This window comes from Calidris pugnax, unplaced genomic scaffold (genome assembly GCF_001431845.1).
Source record: "Calidris pugnax isolate Ruff unplaced genomic scaffold, ASM143184v1 scaffold44, whole genome shotgun sequence".
NCBI classification, from domain to species: domain Eukaryota; kingdom Metazoa; phylum Chordata; class Aves; order Charadriiformes; family Scolopacidae; genus Calidris; species Calidris pugnax.
The window spans coordinates 26,208,805-26,234,800 of record NW_015094506.1 but is presented as its reverse complement, the minus strand read 5'-3'; the positions used below and the strand labels follow the sequence as shown (position 1 = coordinate 26,234,800).

The 25,996-nt window shown below is 40.6% G+C and overlaps 1 long non-coding RNA gene across 1 annotated transcript in view; it reads right to left on the bottom strand.

Annotated features, from left to right (window-relative positions):
• Nucleotides 1-389: 389 nt before the first annotated feature.
• Nucleotides 390-25,996, bottom strand: part of LOC106900929 — a 44,467-nt gene continuing 18,860 nt past the window's right edge. Inside the window, exon 2 of the long non-coding RNA XR_001414221.1 lies at nt 390-533. This is a non-coding gene — a long non-coding RNA (uncharacterized LOC106900929). The remainder of the gene's footprint in view (nt 534-25,996) is intronic.

Genomic DNA, 25,996 nt, shown 5'->3' with positions numbered 1-25,996 from the left:
GTTGGGGCTGAACGTAAGTGATAATAAACTAATGTGGATTCATTATGATGACTCAGAGAAACAATATTACATTATAAATTCCAGGTAATATGTTTCTGTTCCAAGTGGATGTGGTCTTGTTAATAGGTATCTTAAAAAGTTGTTCCTTTGGGCTAAAAAAGCTGCTTGAATTCTTGAAGAAAAAGATTACTGGAATACAGTCCAAAGACCTCTAAAAGATTTAAAACTGGAAAGAAAAAGGGGCAAAAAAAGGAGATTTTTCTTCTAATATGCAACTGACTTTCTTGCTATCCTATCATAAGGACCTTGTGACCATCTGATTTTGGAGTTGCACGTTGGTGTCAGAGATCTGGGGAATCCAAGTGCGTAATAACACAAGTACAATTTAGGACAGGTCAAAGAGGAGCTTTATTAACCACGATCGCAGGGAGAGAACATTTGGATGGCATCACCCTCTTTGTTCCTCCATGCTCTGCCAAGGGATTGCAGAGATCCAGCCTATGGACTGTGGTAGAAATGACAAACACAAAAACCTAGAAAAAAAAAGAAACAAAAGAGATGAGGATAACCAAACCTTTTGATGTTAACAGAGCCGGGTATCCATCTCCGTCAGGGACAGACTCCTCCAGTAGCTTGCTAGCTGCCACAGCTCTAAGAAGGACTCACATAGCAAATAAGCTGAGGATGTGGAAGGATGGCTCTTGGTGGAGTCTGTATTATGAGGCATACCCCTATTGCCTTCAATCAGCGGTGGGGAAGGGGAAACAACAACAACAAAATCTTAAATATTAATAATTTTACAATCACAATGGTAAGACATGCCTCAGGGTGTTGACTCTTATAGTTTTGTCGTGTCCAATCAATTCTGTATTATCAACCATAACAATCTGCCTTTTTTATTTCCCCCTGACACACGCAGTCGGGGAATGAATGTGCTCATAGAGAAAACCTGTTTTCTGCAATGTGCTGACGTAATCTTCCCAGTCACAAGAAGTTCACTGGGTCACACCTAGCAAGCGATAGGAAAAAGACCTCCTTGCTGCTGCTCTCCCTCACCCCCTCCCAGATACATGCACCAACTATTCTGATGACACCTCAGTATATAATAATGTCTTCTATGCTGTATTTTCCAACATTTATGGCCAGGTTTCCTAGCAGCAGGTTGTAATTGGAATCTGACTGTGAAATAAACAGGTACAAAATGACTGACAATTCTCAAAGATGTAAAAATAAGCACATTTTAACCCCATGCTGTTTAAAGAGCTCCTGCATGGATCCTACAAAGTATTGTCTTTACCTGAGGAAGACACACTTCAAAGACAAGGCCCTTTGGCTTTCTTTTTGAGCACGTTAATAGAATTATAAGCTTATAAAATAAGTTACGGCATTGTTGCACTTGGGATTTCTTTGAGCAAAGTCAAAGAAACAGCATATGTACCATAATCACACAATAATTCCCCTGTACTCTCTCTATAACTTGTTTGCCCTAATAAGTACATGCTGATTTTTTCATTTGTGGACAGGACTCATGTTAATATGATATTATAGTCAGAGTCTTTCTCACATCAAATTCACATAACTAAAACCAAAACAAAGCTGTTCCTGTAAATACCTTACACTGATTCTACAACTGGAAGTTGTAGTTGTGTATATTGCACATAAAACTAATTTCTACTTTTTATTCTATGCTCATATACTTCCATATATGCTTTTAGCAGTGCGGTCTTCATACAAATACTATGGACTACAGCTACTGAACCTTTGTACCCCCACATCCCACATAAAAAAAGACACCCTGGGTATCTTACCAGGGCCTGTGACTCTGCAGAGAATTAGGGGTAGAGGTGATTTGCAACTCACAATTTGAGAAAAGCGATTACAAACTGAATGGCTAAGGCTCTTTGTAGTTAATGCTGCCAAACTCTTCCCATTAGAAACCCTTCATTTCAGTTGTTCAAAACTCTTCCAGAATTTAACTGTTGGGGCTGAAATTTTCCATGTCTGTTTTCCAAAAGAGTGTCAGCATAAATTGTCCAGTTGTTTTCAATAATAATGTCAGCAGAAAATATATTATTTGCCAATCATACTATTTACCAGTGATTACTACAACGTTTTTGTCAATAATTTCTGGCAGTATGATGACTTGAGGCAAGGAAGTGAAATTTGGCATTGAATAGTCTTTGTGTGATGGATAAGCCTTTTGTTGTGCATTTATGTGTGTGGAGGGGTATAACGCTCAAACGTAGCCAAATTATAAAAAATTGAGAAAATATCTGATTGCATACGCTCAGTAGCAGTTGATAAATAGCATTTCCAAGGATTCTGTCCGTGCTGAGCCTGTTTTCTCTCTGACCCCAGGATAAAGGAGGCTACGACAAGACTTTCCCTGCAATTGCTCTTCCCAGACGCACCGGCCCAGAAGCCAGACAGGAAACCAAGGTGGAGGTTACACAAGGTGGCTGCACCATGGGACCTCTCCCTGTGCTGGGAAAGGGAAAGGCATCGGTCTCCTTTCAAACCCGTTTACCCCAGTAACCTCACAAATCATCCCCCCAAAGGCACCGCTCTGCTGCCACCGACGGCCCCTCCGCTGGGCACCTGCCTCGAGCAAGAGCCTACATTTGTCCTGCAGGAGATACCCCCCACATCTGACATCAGGCAGGGCTGTACTGGGAACAAATAATGTCTGAGGAATAGTTGTCTACTGCTGTCTTGCTCAATGTCCAAAATTTGTAGTTAAAGTTATTATTTATATTCCTCCGCTTCAGCTTATTATCTGAAAAATGGAACTAATAATACAATTCATTGCAGCAAAGGAGTATGGCAGTAAGTTCATTACTGCTTGCGAAACAGCTGGGTACACTAATGATGAACACGAAACAAATGGTCATAAGGAAACAAATAATTCTGCATTACAGCAGGTTTGCACAATGGGAAATGAATAAGGCATTGGATGCTCAGTGAACACAAGGATAAAATCAAATACTGAGTTCATTAACAGGCCATCTATATGAAGCATGTTTCCATACCAGATATCTGACTTTAGACAGTTTCAGCAGAAGAGGTCCATCAGTGAGGATAAAAAAATACTATGTGTTCTCTTAATTAAAGATTGATTACAGTACACAAACCCAAAGGAAGCTAGTTAAAATGGCAGATATTAAAGCCAGAAAAAAAACCCAGAATTTTGTTTTACTGCTTAACTTTCAAAGTTTCGTGTCCTTTTAACATTTCTTTTAATACTTAATGTTACCGCATGCAAATAATAACAAAATGCAGGACGCCTAAACTAAAAATTATAAACGTATGGCTTTAAGTGCTGAGACGCTCTCCTAGGAGCATCATTTAGACCACATGATTTTACAATATGTAAACATACTACAAGCAACACCCAGACCCAATTTAGTACTTAACAATATATTCCTAAAACCTAGAAGAGACAAGAGCAAGATCAACCTCAAAACTCCTACAGAAATCAGAGCTTTAACGTAAAGAAATGTAAACAAAACTCAGGATGATAGCAGTGACACGTTTTCCATTTCCTCCTGACATCTTTCTGGGGTTGATGTGATTTAGCACTGAAACACAATCCAATGACAAACAGTAAAAATCCCTCTTTGATGCAATTTCACAAAGCAGTCCTCTTTAACAGCAGGTTTTCCATGAACACAGGGTGACAGCTGAAAAAAGGTCAGGCTAAACCTTTACCTGAGGCAGTCACTTTGGTTTAGAGTCTCTTGCCTGGTAAATAAGAGGGCCAAGGTACCAGGCTGGAGATCACCCACACTTATTTAAATTTTTCCAATGTCCCTCAGCCCTCCCTCCACCCCACCACTGTCCCAGTGGAGTCTGCACCTCCGGCCATCCCCACCTGTGGCCCAGGGAACCCAAGGTCTACCTTCAGCTTCATGCCACTCCAATGGCATCACTTCAGATGCTTCCAGCTCACAAAACCAAGTGCAAACCAGCTCTGAGCTAGGGTCATGGGGATGCCAGAGAACACCTGGAAGAGATGCAGAGCCAAGGGCTGTGTGGGGCGGACGTGGGCAGCCTGTGCCTGATGGCCAAAGGGCTGTGGGGCCTCTCTGGTCTCACATCATTTGGCAGTGCAGGGGTAGCTCAAGGGACCTGTACTGTCTGAGGGACCAAACTGCTCCACTGAGGGCTTCCTAGCTCCTCTCCTCCAGTTCATGCCCCTCACTGGGCAGGCTGGCACCCTTGGAGCACCCATTCATCAGCTCAAACCATCAGCAATTGATTATGGATACAAGCCCTGCAGATTTTCATCCTTCTTACCACCACAGCCTTCAACAAACAGGAGGTTTCTGGCAGGTTCCCCTCTGTCATGTGTCCTCTGTGATCAGGAGATTCCCAGGCACTAGGCATCCCTGCGTGTCTAGCCTTGAAGGGCCTGAACTTGGAACAGGGATTTGGAACCCACACTTAATAAATTAATCCTGTGACTTACAATAAGAAGATTTCAAACCTGCTAGACTGTTTTGAAATTTTTCCTTACCATACATTAGCATAAAATTATAAATACGTCCCGTGCTATGCAAATGATATTTATACACTGTGCTGGGCTCTGGACAGTGACTTATGCATGTCATATACCCTTCTGCCACACGCGTTTTAAGCTGCATGTGTGAGATAACCTGGTTATCTCAAAAGCTGTGGTATAGTTTGGACTTGCCTGTAAAGTTAAGAGCCATTTGTAATCATGAGGAAAATTAAGCTTCAGGGCATTTCTGACTTTAATATAGCAAATGAGTACTAACCATCGCACTGTATTTTGTCATCACTTACATTTTTTTTCCAGAACATCTGAAGAACTTTTTGGATATTAAATTTGCTATCATGATTGATTTTACTGCATTGGTCATATATTTTTCTTCCTCTTCCAAATTACACTTGCTGAAGAAACAGAAATATATTGAACAAGGGAAAAACCTGTGTACTCAAAGTGAAAACAAAAGTACTTTCAATTTCAAAGCTGTAATGAATTAATATTTTTAATTTACTAATACAAGAAAATATTTCTTATTATTTTCAGGTTAAACATATGCAATGAGTTTCCAGTGAGACAGCTATATTTATTAAGTATAGCAGGTCACTGAGTAGATGGCATTACTGCATTGCCTGAGGTCCCAAGAATGTGCAATCAGCCTTGATTACTGGTGGCCCAGTCCTGCAAGGTACTAAACAATTTCAACTTTCATTTCAATAGTAGCCAAGAGTGTTTTGCATCCCTTAGGAATAAGCACATGAAAGAGCCTGCTCTAAATTAGCTGAGAAACAGCTTCATGCGAAATTTTACATTTGTTTTTAATGAGAAAAGCTCTTTCCAACAGAATAGGACAGCTATGCCAACAGACCATTTGACCCACTGATTTCAGAATTTCCTTCAGTTTCTGGGAGATATCCCATACAGAGATAGACTGACTTGTTGTACGTACACTGTCCAATTTTATTTTCTTTCTGAAGTTTTTGTTCAGAGCATTTAGAAAGTCACCGTAAAGTGTTTTATTCCAAGTATACTATCCACAAGCATCCAATGTAACTTTATTACATACATATTTGTTGAAGTATTGATCAGTGAAGCAGAGAATTGTCGACCATAATCTGCAAGCAACCCACTGAACAAGAGATCTGTTATCATAAAGTTCTGAGTAGAATACTAGTCGCTCTAAAAAGGAAAAATCCATTACACTACACATTAATATTGCAAAGGCATTCCTGTTTTCTCTTGCTTTTTCCCATTTTCACTTCTTCACTCCAGCTGAAAAGTGTTTCTCTTTTAGGAGTTTTTTCACGTAGTTGATCAACAGGAGTTACTGGAGCTGCAGACCCTGTGTGGGAGGTTTCTCACAGAGGGAGCCTCTGCCTACACCAGACATACAGTTTCAACAACTGGCTTCACTGAAATAGTGATGAACAACACAGGTTCCCTCTCAGCTTCTGGGTCTACCTGGTGGCCAGTGCTGGACTGACTAATCTGAGTGAGTCACACTTGCCGAAAAAGTTGTCGCTCTTGCTAGAGGAGAAATTTTGGCATCAGAGTAGGTTAGCCAAATACTTTTGTCAAAAAATTCACCAGCTTCGATGGAGCTGGACTTCATTAGAGCAAGAGATGACAAATGTCACAGGAGAGAAGAATGACCTTTCATTTATCCTTTCCATAAACAAGACTACTGAAATTCTTTGAGCTTTGCATTGTTTGAAGCACATTTTTCAAATGAAAACTGGTTTTCGTGCTTTGCAGAGATTTTTAAAATCTAAACTTCCATAAATTTTGGCATTTTGAGCAGTCAGCATTTCAGCAACCAGCTTCTGAGGTACTAAAAGCAGGCTTTAGCACAGGTCTTACAGGTGTTGGGTAAAACACCTTAGTTCATTTTCTGTTACAACTACTCTCACTTTTTAAGAGATACATTGCCATTTTTTACTTTAAAAAATGTACTGGGGAGAAAAAACCCCAGCAAAACCAAAGCAAACCCCAACCTAAACTTTTCAATCGCAATGTCTTCTTTAGAGCTTGTTTAATACAAACATTGCATTCATACATTTACTTCCTTCTATTTCTTTCTTAATACTTCAGATTCTCCAACAAATCAAGAATATCTGTTCATTCAAGAAACAAAAACTTTGAGGCCACTGATGCTCTGTTTGCTTGTCATTGGTTGTTGTTTTTTTCAAGTCAGTTATCAGAGAGGGTAAATTGAATATGAGAGGGTAAATTAAATGTCAAGTCTGACTCGTGCAAAGTAAACACGCTGTCTATTTTACTGCCCTGCCACCTCGCACAAGGCAAGGAATATATCCCAGCCCTGGGGTGGGGGGGCGGCGAAAGAGGATTACTCCTGCAGCACCCATTCATACAGCCTGCAAATCTACCATCTGCCCAGGGATAAAAGGTGAGACGAGCCGCAGCATTTCACAAGCAGAATAGGAAAAACTTCATTGCAATCTAATCATTGTAATCACTGCAATTACCCAGCTCTGTAGCAGCACCAGGGAAGTAAGTGGTCAATAAGTTCCTCTAGGTGTTGAAGAGCGCCGGGTACTCTCAGGCAGAGGGAAGGACAGAACAAGCTGTACCATCCGCCTCCCCTCCTGCTCCGGGCTGTACCTGCCCAACACCTCTACCGGGAACTGGCAGCACCGAGACCAAATGTTCCCTAACGCAAGACCTGCAGCTCCCAGGGACGCAGGCTGCTCTGCTCCGGTAGCCAAGACACAAATGAGAATGAGCTCCTTATGGATCCGGAGGTAATTGTCAATACTCAGCTGCCATCCCCTGCATTTCTGTTACAGCATAATGTGCAATTTCCCTTTACAGTGACATCCTGGTTCAGACAATTTCAGCAGCATTTTGTTTGCTGGAGTACTTCTGTGTAGTGTACACCTTTACTCAATCAGAAGACAGCTAATTTCTTTGCTGTGCTAATTATGTCAGAGCAAAACACAACATGTTTACGCTTGTTCCTGTCAGCCGGTTTGTGAAAGCGGTTCTCTCGGAGTGACTCTATCACCTAGTTTCTGATGTTTTGCTCTGGACTACCTAATGATCAGTTCCTAAATTTCTCAGGAGCTGTGCGTGTGGTTACTTGCAGGCAGCGCAAGTACAGTCCACACAGGGGCAGGGTATTGTTCACAAGAGCCTGTACATACCCAAACTGCAGAGTAAGCTATACTGGTATCAGTTCCTGGTATCTCTTCATACTCCCCGTGCCTCTGGTTGCATGTGTTGACTTGCAGCCTGAGTCACATAATGATGGGTTACATCTGCAATACAGTATCATATAAGCATGGCACAACAGGACTGAGAAGGATATATAAATAGATATAGATTTCTATATGAACACATCCAAATTAATTATATGGGAGCAACTATATGATATAGTTGCCCACCAGAGCTGAGAAGTGGACTTCTTGCCTCAGGAGGTCCTCCCAGTTGTGTAGTATTAAGATTGAAAATGAAGTTATCCTTGGAACAATGGAGTTGCCTTTTATGATTGGAGTGGTGAATTCAAAATTTGGGTCAGCAATCAGCACAGACACATAAAAAATTAGAAATTACAAAAGTCCTGAGTAAAGATAAAAGCCTCTACTGGCATCAGGGCAGTCCAACCACACTTCTCTGAGCCCTTGCTTTTGGTCCTGCTTTAGCATTTTCCCACACCACCTCATAATGTCATAGCTGACATAATTAATAAACTCATTTTTATCACTTAATGGCACAGAATTAATGAGGGAGAAATACATTGCTATCTGCAGAGCTGACTGTTCTCCTGCTCAGAAACCAAATTTCCTGAGCTGGCCAAGACACCAGGGGGGTTTGTCTCCCCACCAAGCCCTGGCGAGCAGAACCACTCTGGCACGGTCCTGTGTGGAGATGCAGCATTGCTCAGTTGGAATTTTACTATGAAAACAGCAAGATCTGTGTATCAGAAGGGGTAACCCAGATGGGTCTGCAGGGGCAACAACTTCAGAGCATGGAGAGTGAAGGGGAAATGGAGCAGTCCTCTCTGCCCTGCACAGGTCTGGTGGGGGAAGGAGGGGACATTGGGTTTGCTTTTTATGAGAGAGGTGAAGGTAGGAAGATCAGATAGGTAGGAAAAGCAGATAACCCAAGAATTTCAAGAGTTAAATTGTCATCAAAAACTAGTTTTCCCACTGAGATGAAAGGAGCAGCTCACACATGGCTCAGCTGTAGCCTCAGCGGTGCAGCTGCACACTCAGGTTACCCCTCCACCAGGGATTTTATCATCTACACCTTCTCAAGCTCAGTATAACTTTAAACGAACACAGTTGCACTTGGAAGAAGTGTCTACACGATGTGTACAGCCCTATTTCTTCCACAAGTCCCATTTCTACCAGCCAGTTTGCACTTCTGCTTCTACTGAAAACTTTTCTCAAACATTTTGTAAGCAGGGACCAAAGAGTAACCCTGCGAGAAAGTGGAGGGCATGCACGAGGTTTGAAGCACCCAAAGACTTTCTAAGCAGTGTACGAATCCCAGGTGATACATCTGCTCTCCTGAAGATGCAAGGCTCTGTCCCTGTGTTTCACAGACTGTAAACCAGGAGCCTATCGCAGCAAACCAGTTTGAGATATTGATAAGTAGCTGCTGCAACCAAAGGATCGCAATCCCATTTCAGGGAAAAAAAAAAACAAAAAACCAAAACCAAAACCAAAAACAAAACCAGAAAAAACTACCAGTAAAAGCTATCGAAACGTATATGTTTACAAGTAGGATTTTTGTGTATGCCCTTGTTCTATTATCTCCATACAGATGCCTTTTATGCTGTCTGCTGACAGCATTTGATGCGTTTTTCCTCCTGTGCTTATTTTTAGTTGCCATAGGAACTTTCTTATTTCCTGTCAGCTGATGTCATTATTTAATACTATTAATTGTATAAGAGGGTGTTGATGCTGGTACTCCTGATGCTGAAAAAAAAGCTTTAGGAAGGCAGAGCACACATTTCAGTTTACTCAGTCTTTTATTCATTTATTTCTATCAATATTTAATTCAAAAAGCCGGATACTGTAATAACAGCTTTTACCACATCAGTGGAATCCAGAGTAGATCCTCTCCATTCTTTTCTTCTTGTTTGGTCTAAGTTTCCCTCCCACTACCATAAATATACTTATTTGAAACAGTATCTTTTGTCTGTTTAGTTTGTAGCTTCATTCTTCCTCACTCCCCACACATCCTATTCTTTTTCTAATTTTTTTTTTTTTTCCAAAAAGAAAAATTAAAATCTGCTGTTAAAATGAATGGGAGTGAAAAGAAAATTTCCCAGCATATAAAGAAATACAGCCTGAAAAAAATATTGGGATCTGAGGGGGGTTTCTTTTTGGCAAAGCCCAATTCTTCTTCTCTTACATATAATAAGTTACTTTGCAAAGGATTATTCTTTCTATTAAATTTGTTGTGTGACCAGAAGGCAATAAAAGATGACCGGAATTGACTGAGAAATACAATAGTTTAATCTGGCATTTTTCTTATCCATATAATCTAGAAAATGTTCAGTTTTCCCCATGATCTGATCACATATTTGGAGAAAATACCTGATCAACATATAAATTTGCATTTGAATTAGTATTATATGAAATACCAATGGAAGATCATCCCAGTCCTTCTCTGGAAAAACTGAGAAAAATAGCAGTAATGTACACAAATTCAAATCCTGCTATAAAAACATTCTTTTTTCCATTTCACATCACTGCTCTTCGTAAGAGGGAGAAAAACAGGTAACTTTAAATAAAGAAACCAGCAAATAAACCAACATTTATAAGTTTAGAAAATAATTTCACTGGTATGACTTAAATTATGCAAACTTCACCTAAGGTTTTATTCAAAGCATTCTAAAGTCAACTTGAATCTCCTCACCGACTTCAGGGGCTGCTGGATTAGTCCCACTGAACGGGATAACGGGAGCATTAATGAGCTCGCTGGGGTGCTAGGAGGGTAATATTCTGCTTGGGAATGTTCCCAAAGCATATGGTGTGTGCTCTTGCTGAGACAAGCCCTGTCAAGTGTTTTAGTTGCTATAACTCAATAGGCATCCGAGGCAAATGATTTTCAGCCCGAACCTGGAAGGTCCTCCACAGAGGGTCCCTTCTGCAGAAGTCCTTCCCAGCTGCCCCAGCCCAGCCCCAGCATCAGCAGGACCCTCATTGCCCCGACTTGGCTCGATGGAGGGGATTCACCCCAGGACAAGCTGTCCTTCAAACGGTGACACTGATTTTGTCTAGGCCCCACTAAAACAAGGTAGAGTATTTGTTCAACAGCACATGCTTTTATTTTGTCCTTTTGTCTGAATGGGAAGAACTGAAGGTTTTAGGAAGTGGATATTTATTCTTTTAACCAGTTTGTTCTTTTAGAAATGGTTTAAAAAAGCAACTTCTTTGGAAAAGAAAGCATACACACACATGAAGGTAGCTTTTGTTTATTAGAGAGAGTCATAAAGAAGATAACTGTGCTGATACTTCACCGTAGGACTGTTTGGGAGAATCAAAGACTTTGGATATTATTTTATATATCTAGATGTTGAAACTTAGAACTGACTGCAGAAAAAAATTCTTAACTGGAATTTGTTCGTAAAGTCTTTTCTCAAATTGAGTCTCCTAGTTAAACCAGAAGTCAAATAGTTACTGCTTTTATAAAATAAATTATTGCCCCCAAATATTGTTGTTTTTTTTTTTATTTCTTTTCAGGAATATGTTACCAGTCTGACCCATATTTGAAATATGGGAGTGCTAATCTGTAAGTGCAGCCAAGCCAAGTTGAAAAATAACTCCCAGTTCAATGTCACTAATACACAGCAGCTTTTATAACACCACGTTACATTTGAAGGAAAGTGCAAAGGTATCCAGCTCCCCTGGCAAAACCATAGCACAAGATCCAGGAAGAAGCAGCTCAGATGGCAAATCAACTGCAAGTGAAGTGGACGATGTTGAGTTTCCATTCCCTATAGGACTCCATAGGACCGACTGGGTCAGCCAGCACAGAGAGAAGAGCTGGGAGGTGGTGGGACACAGGGGCTGGCTGGTGCCCCATCGGGGTGGCCTGGGTGGCCCCACTGGGTCAGGAGGCTCCAGGACCACCCGAGAGAGAGCTGTGGGATGGGATCAGCTATGCTGGAGGAACCCAGACCAGCCACATCCCCCAGGGAAGGAAGGAAAGGCAGCAGGATGAAGCCAGGTTCACTGTGTGACAGCAGTGGGAGAACGGTGAGCAGCAGAGCAAAACACCCCATGAAGTTAAAGGCCACGAAGACCAAAATAACTTTTAGAAACAAAACTGGAGTATCGCTCTTCCTCCTTTTCACCTTGCTGCAGCGAAGAGGGAAAAGGACTGAGCCGTGGCCGTGGGGCTGGTGCTGAGCACCAGAGCGTGTTTTCTTTCTCCACTGAGCAAACGCTGGCCCAGTGGCCGCTCTGTAAGATTCAACAACGGATGGGGCCAGTTATGAGAACCATGCCACCAAGGCTGAGGCACTAAAAACATCATGGGGACATCTGAGGATACTGTTGTACTTGCCAGAGTACGAGAATCAACATCATCCTCCCTAAGTTGTACAAAAGAAAGAAGGTTACTTAGTGTCCATCTGTTTGTGTTCAAGAGGTCATAAATAATTGTTCCTCAAATGTCCACCAAAGGCTTTCGGTTGCTCTGAGCTGCCAGGCAACAGGATTTTTCTGTCACCTTCTGACAACTGTCACCTGCCGTGTCATCTGAGACCAAAATGAGGCAGTCCCACTTTTTATACCTTTTTCATTAAGGTACTGTGATTGCTTGTTTATAGAACACAGATATTAGCACAGCTCAGGGGATAAAAAATTAATAGGCACTATCCAGCAGAGGGAGCACAATAACGTAAAAACCCTTCAGCTGTGAGGTGAAGAACTTTTTCTAATAACAGCCACAATGTCTGGCAATCTGAGTTTACTGGTTTAGCATATGGGGTGGAAAAGACAGACTTTAAGGAAAAATAGAGGGATAGGAGAGAGGGATAGCAAATAAATACAAGTAAAGATAATAATTTATTTCCTGTTATTTCCATCCATAATAAGGCAGATGTAACTTAACTGCAGGAAAAATTAAGATTTAATAAGAAGAGATCAAGGATGATCTTGGGAAGAGTAATAACATTTATTTTACAATGCTGATTTTAATTTAAATAGAACTGGCTGCTCTGGCTGAAAAACTCAAGTGCTGCTTTCAGTTTGACTGTGCACTTCCTCTTGTTGTTAATGAAGTCATACATCACAGAAATAACTGATGCACCCATTCATTCAGTTTATGCGTGATTTTTAGAGTCCAATATGAGAGAAATCTTACCGGATATGTTCTGTCTTCTGTGACTGTTACACTTTCTAATCTAATCATGCTCAAATAATTGTGAGTTAAAAAAAGAAAGAAGAGCTAATACCTATTTTATAAGAAACGGTCATAAACCAGAGAAAGAATCTGTCACATTTTGATGTGACTTACATGAACTACAGTAATTAAAGAAACAATGTAATGGTTTAAAATTGTTGCCATCTTAAATGCAAACATTTCTCAGGGTGCATTTCATTAATATATTTATACCACGAGATTTTTTAATTAGGACATCTAAATTCTAAGCTCTGCCACTGACTGTTATTTGACCTTTGGCAATTCACGGTCTTTCTAAGAGAGTTTCTGTTATCTTTGTAATGAAAATCATATTGATTTCACAGCTGGGTAGAGTGTAACAGCAGCTTTGCCTGCTGGTAGAAAGTACCGTTGAAATAAAAACATAATTTTAAAAGGAAAGAGAGAAGAAAGAACTGGATGTTCTGATCAGAAATGCTAACTACAGCTAACTCGAGGTAGAATACATTTAGTTTAACTCTTACATGTTTCCAAAGAAAAAGCCCAGCGTGATAAAGACTGATTAGTATTTTTTCTGTTAAGCAAACTGAATTTTTTCCTCCACAAACTGGCAGTAAGATTAACAACTGAAACAAAACATCTATACTGCTAAATATTGAAGATGACTCAACCCAGCAGACTGTTCACTTTGTTGTATAATGTCCTAAGGAAATGAGGTTTATGCAGGCTCATTATGCATTCATTCAACTATTACTGCACTTTCCTTGGTAATTTTTCAACTTCTTGGACAATTTCAACCAAATCTAGCAGAATAGTGGAAGTCCTGGAGATAAAAAAGACTTTTGACCAACAAAGTCAAGTGAGATTGGATGAAGTTGAATGAACACTTACTACCTTCCTAGTCTCATGTGTAACTAGCCATACTACAAATAACTCCAAAAGTAGTCTGAAAGCAAGGCATTGCTAGAGGTTTCTTATCCCCATTATAGACACAGCATCTTTACCCTGACAGGACAACAAAAACTAAAGGTTTCATCTTGGGAAAAGGTCTGAAGAATTCTTTCTTAAGGTTGCCAAAACTCTAACTGTTTAGCTTATATACTTGTGTATTCCACAGCACTTCCAGAATATCTTATTTCATTAGTCAAACATAAATTCATTTATTTTTACATAATTCTATATTAGTAATGTCTTAAGGTCACAACAAATTTATTAAATTAATTTAGGATTATGATGACTTCATTAAGGTTATTAAAATTGTGGTCAAAACTGCATAACTTCAAAAATGTCTTATCAAAAGTTTCTTACTCTTTGTCACCAAAGTATTCTTACGATCCTCTGTAGATATATGACCCAAACAAATTAACTTTTAGAAGGTGTTATTGTCTTCTTTCCAATTAACAAATACAAACAGCTTTCACTAGGCTAAGACAATCCCTCATCACCTCACAACAACCAACAAATTGTCTACTACGGACAGGCTTCTTAAAAGCCCAGCTCATTTTCACGTACACGGTGGCGACTACCAGAGTGTGCTGTGTGGTATGAACAGGTTTGGATCATGACCAGTAAGTAGAAGACAGAAATAATGAATTAACGCTGGCCAGACATGGCTGCACACACACACGCACTTCCAGACAAGCAGATAAATCTGTGTGTGAGAAGATACTCGATATGAAAAATTATAACTAGATGGCTGGATGAGGGAAGAGCAGCAGATGTCATCTACCTTGACTTCAGCAAGGCTTTTGACACTGTCTCCCATAACATCCTCATTAGGAAAGTGAGGAAGTGGGGACTAGATGAGAGGGCAGTGAGGTGGACTGACAGCTGGTTGTGTGACAGAACTCAGAGGATTGTAATTAATGGAGCAGGGTCAAGTTGGAGATCTGTAACCAGTGGTGTCCCCCAGGGGTCAATACTCGGCCCAGTCCTGTTCAACATATTCATCAATGACCTGGACGAGGGGACAGAGTGTATCCTCAGCAAGTTCACTGATGGTACCAAACTGGGAGGACTGGCTGACACTCCAGAAGGCTGTGCTGCCATCCAGCGTGACCTGGACAGGCTGGAGAGCTGGGCAGAGAAGAACCTAACGAGGTTCAACAAGGGCAAGTATAGGGTCCTGCACCTGGGGAGGAAGAATGCCAGACACCAATATAGGTTAGGGAAACTGGAAACTGGAAAGCAGTTCTGAGGAGAAGGATCTGGGGGTCCTGGTGGATAGTAAACTATCCATGAGCCAGCAATGTGCCCTTGTCGGCAAGAGGGCCAATGGAATCCTGGGCTGCATAGGGAAGAGTGTGGCCAGTAGGTCGAGGGAGGTCATTGTCCCCCTCTACTCTGCACTGGTGAGGCCACAACTGGAATACTGTTCTGGGCCTCCCAGTTCAAGAGAGAGAACTACTGGAGAGAGTCCAGGGTAGGGCAATGAAGATGATTGAGGGATTGGTGCACCTCCCTTACGAGGAAAGGCTGAGAGAGCTGGGACTCTTTAGGCTGAGGGAAGACCTTACTAATGCGTATAAGTATCCAAAGGGCAGTTTGAGGGAGGATGCAGCTGGACTCTTTTCAGTGGTTCCCAGTGACAGGACAAGGGCCAACGGGCACAAGCTGGAACACAGGAAGTTCCATTCAAATATGAGGAAGAAGTTTTTTACAGTGAGGGTGATGGAGCACTGGAACAGGCTGCACGGGGAGGTCATGGAGTCCCCTTCTCTGGAGATCTTCAAGACCTGCCTGGATGCAGTCCTGAGTAATGCGCTACAGGCAATCCTGCTTTGGCAGGGGAGTTGGACTAGATGATCTCTAGAGGTCCCTTCCAACTCTGACAATTCTGAGATTCCATGAAATATCTGTGAGATGAACCCTGTGTGAGAAGGAGCTTAGAAGGGTGACAGGAATTACCTGAAAGTGTCTGGGACTCACCAGTTCCACCGCCCATAAATGGTCTGTTCACTCTAACACAAAGTCCTTCTGAACTGTGGGACACTGGTGGAAAAGAAAGTGAAAACGGAAGGAAACTTCTAAATCCACAGACTTCATAATATTTATGAAGTCCTGAATGCTCCTGAGGTGAGGAGACATTGTGACCACAGGCGTGGGGAATAACAGACCGGAATTCAAACCACCTCCTTCGTGTTTTTATCTGTAAAGATTGCATTTCAGGCAGATAACAGAGAATGAAACATCCTTCTGCCTGTCCTACGCATTAAGCAAGACCAGGATTGGTATTACATTGCCCCATCACTGGGAACACAAACAGCACCAATCCAGCTCATTACAGGTGTCCTACAGAAGCTTGCACAGGGGTGATTGGGTTTGCAGCAGAGCACGGTAGCACCCTAATGACAGCTGGACAAAAACAAGCAACAAAACCCAGCCCAGAGTTTTGGGAAAGGCCTATGCTGGCTTTTGAAACTTGTCATTTTAATATTCATACTTCTAGGAATTACTGCTAGACAAATACATTGGTGATAGTGCACATTAGATTATAAGTATTTGGTTTTAAATTTTAGGCACTTTAAACATCCAGTCTAAGAGTTATGAGTATCAGACTCAAGTCTTGATTAAAATTTAAAGTCTTTAACTATGGAGAATTAAGCCATTTAATCCAATTTTCTCTAAAATTTGCCTCTTACTTTTCTAAGTCTCATTAAGGTTCATGCAAATATGTATCACATATAATCAGCCTGAGATACCACGTAGCACACCACAGTATATTAAAACAGTATTTTTAAAGCACAGTTTTACGTTACTATATAGTAAACCCGAGCAGAGTCTCAGGGACGGAATTAAGCCCACGTATGCGCTGCAGAAGCCTTCCTCCATAGCCACATCACTGACGGCACACGTGTGGGGTAGGTAAGTAGCTGTAGCGTAGCTGTAGCGTACACGCCGTGCTGACACCACCGTCTATGTGAGTGGGGGGTGTCAGGCACTTAATGCCAAACTTCTGCCGCTCTGAGAGGTGGTGCAATTTCCTCCGAGATGTACTGCTTCCCTCCCACCGCAACCGCCGCGCCTCCAGCAGGAGTCTCTGCTGACGCAGCCCCTCCAGTGCTCTGGGGGGACACAGCACCCCAGCACCAATCCTTACATCCCAGCGATTTCCTCCTCCACCATGGCATCAGCAGTATTTTGTCTTGCAGAAGAGATATGACATGCCCCAGCAGCATAAAGGAATTTAATAATAAGAACGTGGAACTACCTTTCTGAATTCCAACAGGTATAGCAACACTCATTTAAAAATCTCCACTATTTAGGAATGTCTGTTTAGTTGCTGTCCAAGTATATATTCAAATTTTAAAAGTTTTTATTACCTGCTGGGATATACTATGGCTATTGCGTTCCAGAGAAACATAAATCTTTTTTGTGGTAAATGCTCTCACCATAAAGCTCTTGGGTATGATTTTTTTTTCCACATCAACCTGCTCTGTAAAACAAATACTAGGGAAAAAAAAAAAAAAAAAAACCAAAAAAAAAAAGAGAACAGACTGACTATCCCTTCCAAAAAAGTGATTTTCCAGAATGGAAAGAATGCCAGTCATCATAGGAGTACAAAAAGACAAAAAAAGTATTTACTGTGGGCTATTGGCAAATACTTAAGTCTTACTTTAAGCAAGAATTCCACAAATATAGGAAAAAAAAAAAAAAAAAAAAGCCAAAACAAAAATCCATCTCTTAGGAACAGACGAAGAGAAAGAATTTTTTACCCACAGACCATTATGGACCATTAAAAATGTGCCAAACTGATACTCACTTATCTAGGTTAATGGCCATCACGAACCATCCGTTGCTATGAAACTGTTTAAAATCCATTGTGTCTATTGAATGTAAGGAAATGTACCTGTAAAACCACTTTGAACATGTGCCTGATCTCCATTAAAGAATATGAATGCCCAGAATAGAGGTGCTGGTTTTAAAAATACAACAAAAATCTGTGAAGATTCTTGGTTCTTCCAACTATCTATTTCCTTTTGAGCTTCTCAATTAAAAATTTGACTATTTATTAAACTTGGTTTCATTTTAATGTGTTTTCATGTTCTTAAGAGTTAGAGCCACGAGGAATTTAAGCATGTCAACAAGTTGCTGAATGGTGTAGACATTCCCAGTGGGCTGGGCCACTGTTTATCCTTTCTTTATGGATGTGAACTTTTGTTTTGTTAACACTCAGTGTTTTAACGTGTTCCAGGAATGTGCTGTGGGTCACAGTTTGAAAAATACCAATGAAAAGATCCTATTGAGCTTGCTTTAAGGAATCGACTTCAAACAGGAGAAGCTACATGGTTTCGAGAAGGCAGAGCATCTTGCCAATAACCTTTATGGACAGAGCTGCCTATTACTGAGGCCAGATTCCCTCCAATAGCTGACCAATTTTATTTAAAGTTAACATCAGATAACTCTACCCTGTGCTGAAATCTATAGGGCCTCTATATCTGCAGGAGCATAGGTATCCAAATCCGACATTCACGCTCTGGTGAAGGCTCCCAAATTTTGGTTCAGTTTCCCCTTCATTGAATAAGTGGCTTTATCATTTCAGCGCATAAAGTTCTGCTATTGCAGCCTTGCAAAGTCACCTAAGCTCTGATGTCACTGCACCCAAAGTCATGATAAATCTCAGTGGCATTTTTAAACCACATGTTCAGGCCCCACAGCTAATTCAATGGCAGAAGAGGATGACACACCATATACATATATCCATGGTAAATACTTGGTCTCACTGCATGTATACATACCCCTGTCTGAGGGGAAAGCAAAAGGGAGGAAGAAGGTTTGAAGTAAGCCTGGGGTGAGGGGAAGGGCCCTGGCAGCCACATTCAGTCCATGTGCCATAAATCCAGAACCTGCAGGTATGGTGGTCTCCCAGGGTCTACCCCTGAGAAACCTGAGGAAGGACAGGCAGTGTTTCAAAACGAGCCAGGACCCAAGGCCCAGCTCGGCACGGTTCAACAGCACCTGCCGAGCTCGCTCCTCAGCCCTGATGGCTGACGGTGCCCTTCTTCAGGACCAACCTCTCCTGAGCTCCACGCAGCTGAAGGGCAAAGAGGATCCCGGTAGCCGCCAAGGTGCCTTGAGTTGGGCATTGCTGCCCTGAATTTAAAGTAATTTCTCTGGTTCTGGTTTTGCTCCAAGAAGACTTTCCACAATTGAACAGGGTAAACTATTGAAAAATCAAATATTCGAGCAATAGAGCAGCCAAGTCAAATTTCGGTGGCATTCTGCAGTAGAAGTGCTACGCCCCGGTCATATTATAGGCAACGCAAACAAACTGCATTCAAGTTATAACGCAAACTGTGAAAAACAAAGACGGTCCAGAATTAAACAAATACATTCAAAACTCTGTCAGAAGCAAGTGTTTGAGAATTGTGATTTAGAAGTCCACAGTCAGCCTCCTCGCTTAACCATTTTATTCTGAGGACTCAACCACAAAGACAGTAATAGGCATTTTTAAAGTTATCTCTGATATGTCTGTGCTTTACTTTATCCTTTTAGTTCTTTAATGGATTTCATATGGTACATACAATTTTTGAGAACTAAAGTGCTACTTCTAATATTTCCAGTTAAATGAAATCTTTAGAATAGAAGGAATGATAATATAGAAATTTAAAACTATATTTAGTATTCTGAATACAATTAGAGCAATTCTATTCAATTGATTTCTGAAGTTTTCATATGAGTGATCTATGGTGATATCATTCAGTACAACAGTAACAGGTGATGAAAAAGTAATTTTAAACAAATGAATTTTATCACATTGTATGTTTTTCCCCTATTACAGCCAACTTTCCAAGTACTTCTGTGCAATTATCTAAATGAAGGTATATCAAAAAGTACTTTATTCCAAGATGTATTTCCATTTTTCATTACAAGATCACTGGAGTAATAGCATTGTTTACTCTCTTTTCTACAGAAGGATTTTATCACTGCTTGAAGACAAGGATGAGATCACGTAAGGAGAGTACGTGAAGCCTATCTTTTAAACTACAGTTCTACTACTAGAGTAAAATATACAGTAGAACCAGAAGGGACCTCTAGAACACACCTAATCCATCCTCCTGTCTGCAGGAAGCAGCTATTCAAGTACTCTAATTTTACAGATCTCCAATGGAGATGGAAATTCCAAAAGCTTGCCAAGCAATCTATTCCCTATCCTCACCATTGAAGTTTTCTGTAATTTCTAAAATAAATCTTCCTTGCTGTAATTTAAGCCTATTACTTCTTGTTCTATCAAACATAGGCAAGGGAAATAGATTGTTCTCTTCCTCCTTGGAGTAACCTCTTGTGTTATAATGTCTTCGCTCTATCTTTTCTGTGTCAGACTAAACTAACATAATTTATTCAATTTTTTCTTTTAGGTTATAATTTATTCACTTCTGATCTTTCTTGTCACCCTCCTCTGGATTGTCTCCAGCTGATTCTCTTCTTTCTCGAAGTCTGGTGTCTGAAACTGGACATGGTATTCTGATTCAGTATCAAATTAAGATTTGCTATTCCCAGATTTCATCTGATTATTTAAATAATGAAGCTGATCCTCTCCTAGGAGAAGGACAGCAAAGCTGTCATTCTAGTAGTAGTAATTGTCCTGCTAGAAGCCAAACTTGAAAGTTTGATTAATTAAAACACAATTCAGTGAAAATCAATCCTAGAAAACTTGTTTTCCTTTTGGATTTGCGTCTTAACCCTGACTGACTGAACATCTAAGGTAGCACAAACTCCGATTCAAGTTTTCTTACATCATACTATTTATATGAAGTTTTTGGTGTCCAGTAAGAGCGAAACTCATATGAAGCCTTTCCCTCAGTGGTGTTTATCTGCCTATAAGAGCATATTTCCAAACTCATGAGAACAAGACAGGGAAGCTGCCCAGGTATGAGCCTCTGGAGTAGATGGGGTAAGATGAAGTAGGAGACGACAGTGGCTGGGCCAAGCGCAGCTGGGGCAGTTTTTGGCAGCTGATTCAGCATTAGGCTGTGATTTTACAGCTAGTTCTGTTAGCTCTGACAAAACAGCTCCCAGCACAAGCCCACCTCACCAGCTATTCTGCACAACCTCTAGAAACTCAGTGGCTGCGAGAACCTCTACTTGTGGTGCATTGTTGAAACTGGCCAAATGCTGTTTTCAGGGGGTGGGCTGATACAGACAGGTGAACAGCATGATTTCAGAAGCCCTACTTCTTTGAGACACCAGGCTAAATAGTTTCCTTACTACTGTTGTGAGCTATATAAACAATGCCTTATTACATAGTATCTTGATATATTGATTTTAGATCTCCTGCTTAATTAAAACATATTAAAGTTTTAAATGAGCCATGCAAGTGATAACATGTCTACTCCCTTTCTTGTTCTCTGTCCTCTGTCATTTAACTGCTCTTCTCTGAGACCTGGATCCTGACATTCGACACACTGTCACTTATTTAGTTCTTACAGTGAATCTAGAACTAAATTCTATTGTATTTAGGTGGAGTCACTCAAGGATTACGTAGGATTTTCATTATGCGAGACACAAGGTCAATTTATTTATTCCCTGGAGGACCTCTACTTATATCAGCAATGATGATTCCAATTCCACTGCAAACACCTGTGATTGTGACTCTAGGACTTCAGTCACAAATAAGTAAGAGGGTAGAGGTATTTGTTTTCATTAATTTGAAAAAATTTTCCAGCAGACAACATCTTCTATAGTCATTATTTGTTAGATGCATTTGTCTGGCATTTCAGGTTAAGTAGAATACTGGATAAAACTTCAGCAGTGCACCAGCCTTAAGGAATTGCCTCAGTCTATTGAGGAAGTGTCATATTTGCTTATAGTTACTCTGATAACTCATTCTAAGCGGTATTCACACTGTCCACTCTCTACTTCAAGCAGCTGCCTTTGTTATTATGAACCAGCTCTTCAAAGAAGTCTGCTTTTTTCTCTAGTGATTATACAGGAACACTGGAGACTATTTCTACTATCAACTATCCAACATCAGGGATTTAACATGGCCTCCCTTTCCTTCTTTAGCAGACTTAGACACTTAAAGTACAGTACATAACGTGACCAGCGAAGGGTAGGGGAAAGGAGACAAAATGGGAGAGGCATAAAATCTCATGAGATTTTCAACAGAGTAAGTAAGTAGTAACTGACCTGACAAATAAGCTGGGGTAAGACTGGAGACAAGGCTGCTAAGACGGGCTGGAGGATGGAGGAGGCGGAAAGAGATAGATAGGGTAGGCAGCAAAGAGAAAATCAGCTTGATTTGGCTAGGTTATAACACAGATAAGGACTGGGATGTGACCTGAGGAATTGGAAGTGATTGACAAGAAGGCTGGAGCCTTGAGCTCCTAAGACAAGGTTTTACTAATCAAAAAGATTAGGGCCCAGATGAACAACCTGATAAATTAAATTAGGATTGGCTAATTGAGGAGCATGGGAACGGAACCCAGGGATGGGGATTACAGCAGACTGGCACACGTTGGGAAGGATGGGGCAGATGAACACATAGTTGGTGGGAAAAGGTAGAAAAGTCATCTCAGCCCCAAGATTTATCTGTTGTTAGAATATGCACCCAAAACTGAAGCTGGCCATGTGAGAACAGTAGCCGAATGTTGTTAGTTATTCCATCAGGTCCAGCTAGCAGAAATGTGGTGTCTCCACATACAGCACAAGGCAGAGCTTACTTGCTATGAGACTTTTCTCCTTTTAATAGGTCTTGGTTGGACGCGTAGTCAAAGTCTCTAGAGCTAAAAGAAACTTCTAGGTTATCTACTTTGGTCTCACAGCTAAGAAACACCACAAACATTCTTTCAGTAATACCTGTGTAATCTATGTTTGGCATCTTGATTTGAAGATGGACATACTATTGGTAGCTACAGTATTTAAAATTAATGACACTTCTCCTATTTGAAGCTGACTTTACTTTTCAAACACTGGTACTTTGCATGCCTTCTTTTTCTATTATTTACTTGGTGTAAGCAAACTGCAATCTTCACAAACTTAATTCCACAAGAATATAGATTGATAGTCAGCAAAGAAGATGCAAACTCACATTCCCTGACATTTTTTTCCAGCTTACAAATCTATTTCTTGGAATGGGAAGAATTTCTAAAGACGACAAGATTGTGGAAAAAGAACCCATGAAGTTTTGCTTAAATCACAGTAGCAAACTGTTTAAAGAAATAATCTTTAAATATATTGAGACTTTTCTCCTGTAATACAACTAAACAAAATGTGAGACAAATCATCAATAATTATGCTTTACCGGATGTCACCATGTAAACAGGATGTAATGTGTACTTATCATAAAGCCCATGTTAAGGACATTGTACAACATTTTTCAAACTGCAATTATTTAAAGGCCAAGGAAGAGACAAGTAGCACATCAGCTTCTTACAGGTGCAAAACCAGATTATTGAATTCACACAGTGAAAAAATATCCCTGCAAGCATAAAACCTAGCTTAACCTGTTATTTTGGGCACAATGCAGAGGTACCAGACATTTTTGTTATCTAGCACCAGCTCTTGGAAGGTTCAAAGGCACTGCAGAGCTTCACCATCTCCCTTGAGGCATCTGTTGGTACTATAATACTTACATTCCTGTGAACATATAGTTTTGCCACAAGGCAAGGAATCCTGGCCTTATTATTTTAACAGAGCTTGAAACCTGGTAGCTCACCTCTTAAGCCTGAATGAGATTCCCACAACAGGAAGCTCCCTCCCTGTCTCACCTGCAGGGCCAAATGGGCAAACAGCCTTCAAGCACAACCCCTTGATCAAGTGCTTGGGCAAAGGCAGCTGAAGAATGGCCAGGATATGCTCCCCCAATGGTGAAGCAATTGGGAAACTCCCCTGGAATGCAGCCATTCCCCACCAGCTTGCTCAGGCAGCTTCCTGATCAGAGGTTTCTGAGTGAAATCCACTCCCACTTCTCCTCCCACGCTATGAAGGAAGCCTCTGCACCTTGAGCTGGGCCGTGACTTCCTCCAGGCAAAGGGCATCCAGAATTACACAGATGGATGCAGAGCAGAGGAAGAAATAACCTGTCTCAAGGATTTCAGCCTTGAAGTAAGTGGGGGTGGAAGCAGCCCTATCACAACATTTCAGGAGGAAAAAGTAGTTCCCATCCAGATGTCATGCTACTTGAGAGATGATTAACAAAAAAAATACAGAATACCAATTCCTTAAATTTCATGCTGCTGCTAATTTCTTCCTCTATTCTTCATTCATGCAAAGCAAACAAGAGTCAGTGGAAGACATCTGCTCAAATCCTCTCTGCATGCTCATGGCACATTTCCAATCTGCAAACTAAAGCCTTTAAGGGCTACCCTGTCTGTGATGAAATGTGGCACTGGTGGTTGCTACAAGGACCTACAAACTGCCAGCCACCAATCTAGGCTATCTGTTCTTACATCATTTTCCCCAAACTGCCAGCAACCTGCTATAGAAGACACAGAATTGGGCATTAGGCAAACAACCCAGTTGAGGTGGGAAATGGGGATAAAAAAGGGCACAGTGTTTGGAGAAAACAACGTGGATAAGCCAAAGACATCAGATGGTCAGGGTCATTTCCCCCTTTCCTGTGCACGTTGATCCATCAGACTTATCTTTCCTCTCTTTTATTTAAAGCAAATTTGCAGCTTCAACCCAATCTTTCCATGTTTCTCGTTGTTTCTGAGAAAGGACATGGTGGTTGGAGGTCCAGAACAATAAGATTGGGCTGTTTCTCCATTCACATGCCAGTAAACAAATCCACAGACAAAATTTAGCATGCATTATAATGACGTTCAGTCACAATTTGTATGTGATACAGATTTGGGACAGCTCTTACAACGCTTGGAAGATTTTTTAGAATCTGTCAGCCAACAATTGATAAGTTCTGCAGCTATTTAAAAATCAAGCTTTATAAAGTTTAAATATGGCTTTTATCAAAGCCAGTTTTTATTAAGAACAGCAAAAGAACTCACCATATTTAAAAGCTGAATGCACCAGAGACTCAGGTATGGACCATGAAGAGTTCATATATAGTAGAGTCCACATATACAGCCGGCAATGCTAAGCTGGTAACTTACAGCTAACTCAGTAAGGCTAGGACATATGCACTAACTACTGGGCCTAACTCAATAAGGCTGAGACAAACTCCCTACAAACTTCTTTTTGAAGTGCTTCAATTCACTCTCAAACACATGAGCAGAAACATCTAGGGAATCCAAGGATGGGATCCATCTCATCCAGCTTGATGTATGTACATCAATGGAGTCTAGAGAGTGATTCATCTGACTAAAAGTAGATGCCTGCTTTAAAATGAGTTGACTCACTTTCTGGATAATATTGACCCTTTTGACTAGATCCCCATTGACTATGACTCCAGGCCTATCAGCTGCCTCTACCCAATCCAAAACAGGAGGGAAATTCAATGAGTTTGACTGAAGGCTAGCGATATTCCAGGACATGTTCAAGTAAACTGGTAGCTAATATAGACTATCTTCCAGTTCTCATTGTAGAGGAACTATTGATGATCCTACAGAGACATTACCATAACAGAAATTATACTGAGTTAATATGCCCAAATCAGGCACTAATTAAAAATAAAAAAAAATAAAAAAAGAGATAGAAAGGAATTATTCAGGGTTTTTAAAATTCCCATAGATATAGAGCTTTTTTTTTTTTACAATGATGTTTTAAACTGTGCATATACCTATCATATATATACCATTTATGAATATTCACCATGAACCAACAAAGTATTTCATGTAATCAAAGTCCTGGCACATTAGGAAGATTGTATGTTTGATAGTTTTTAGATTCTATCATAGGCTTTAAACTATAGCTTATAAAAATATGCAGATCTTGAAATTTCAAAGATATTTAAATAGAAATTATTTTCTTAACTAAGCGAAAAGAGACTCATTAGTTACAACTTCTTTTGTAGAGGCACATTCTTGTGACCAGCATTTGAGTGAGGCTTTTATTAAATGCGCTGAAAATGTTACAGTTATTGGATCATAGAACCTCTTCTAGAACAAAACTGAACAGCCACATAATTTTTCTTACATAGCATGATATAATTTAATCCAAGTGTTGAAAACAGATAAATATTTTTCTCTTTCTGCATTTGGTAAATCCCACTTTCCTCTTCCCCATACTTCT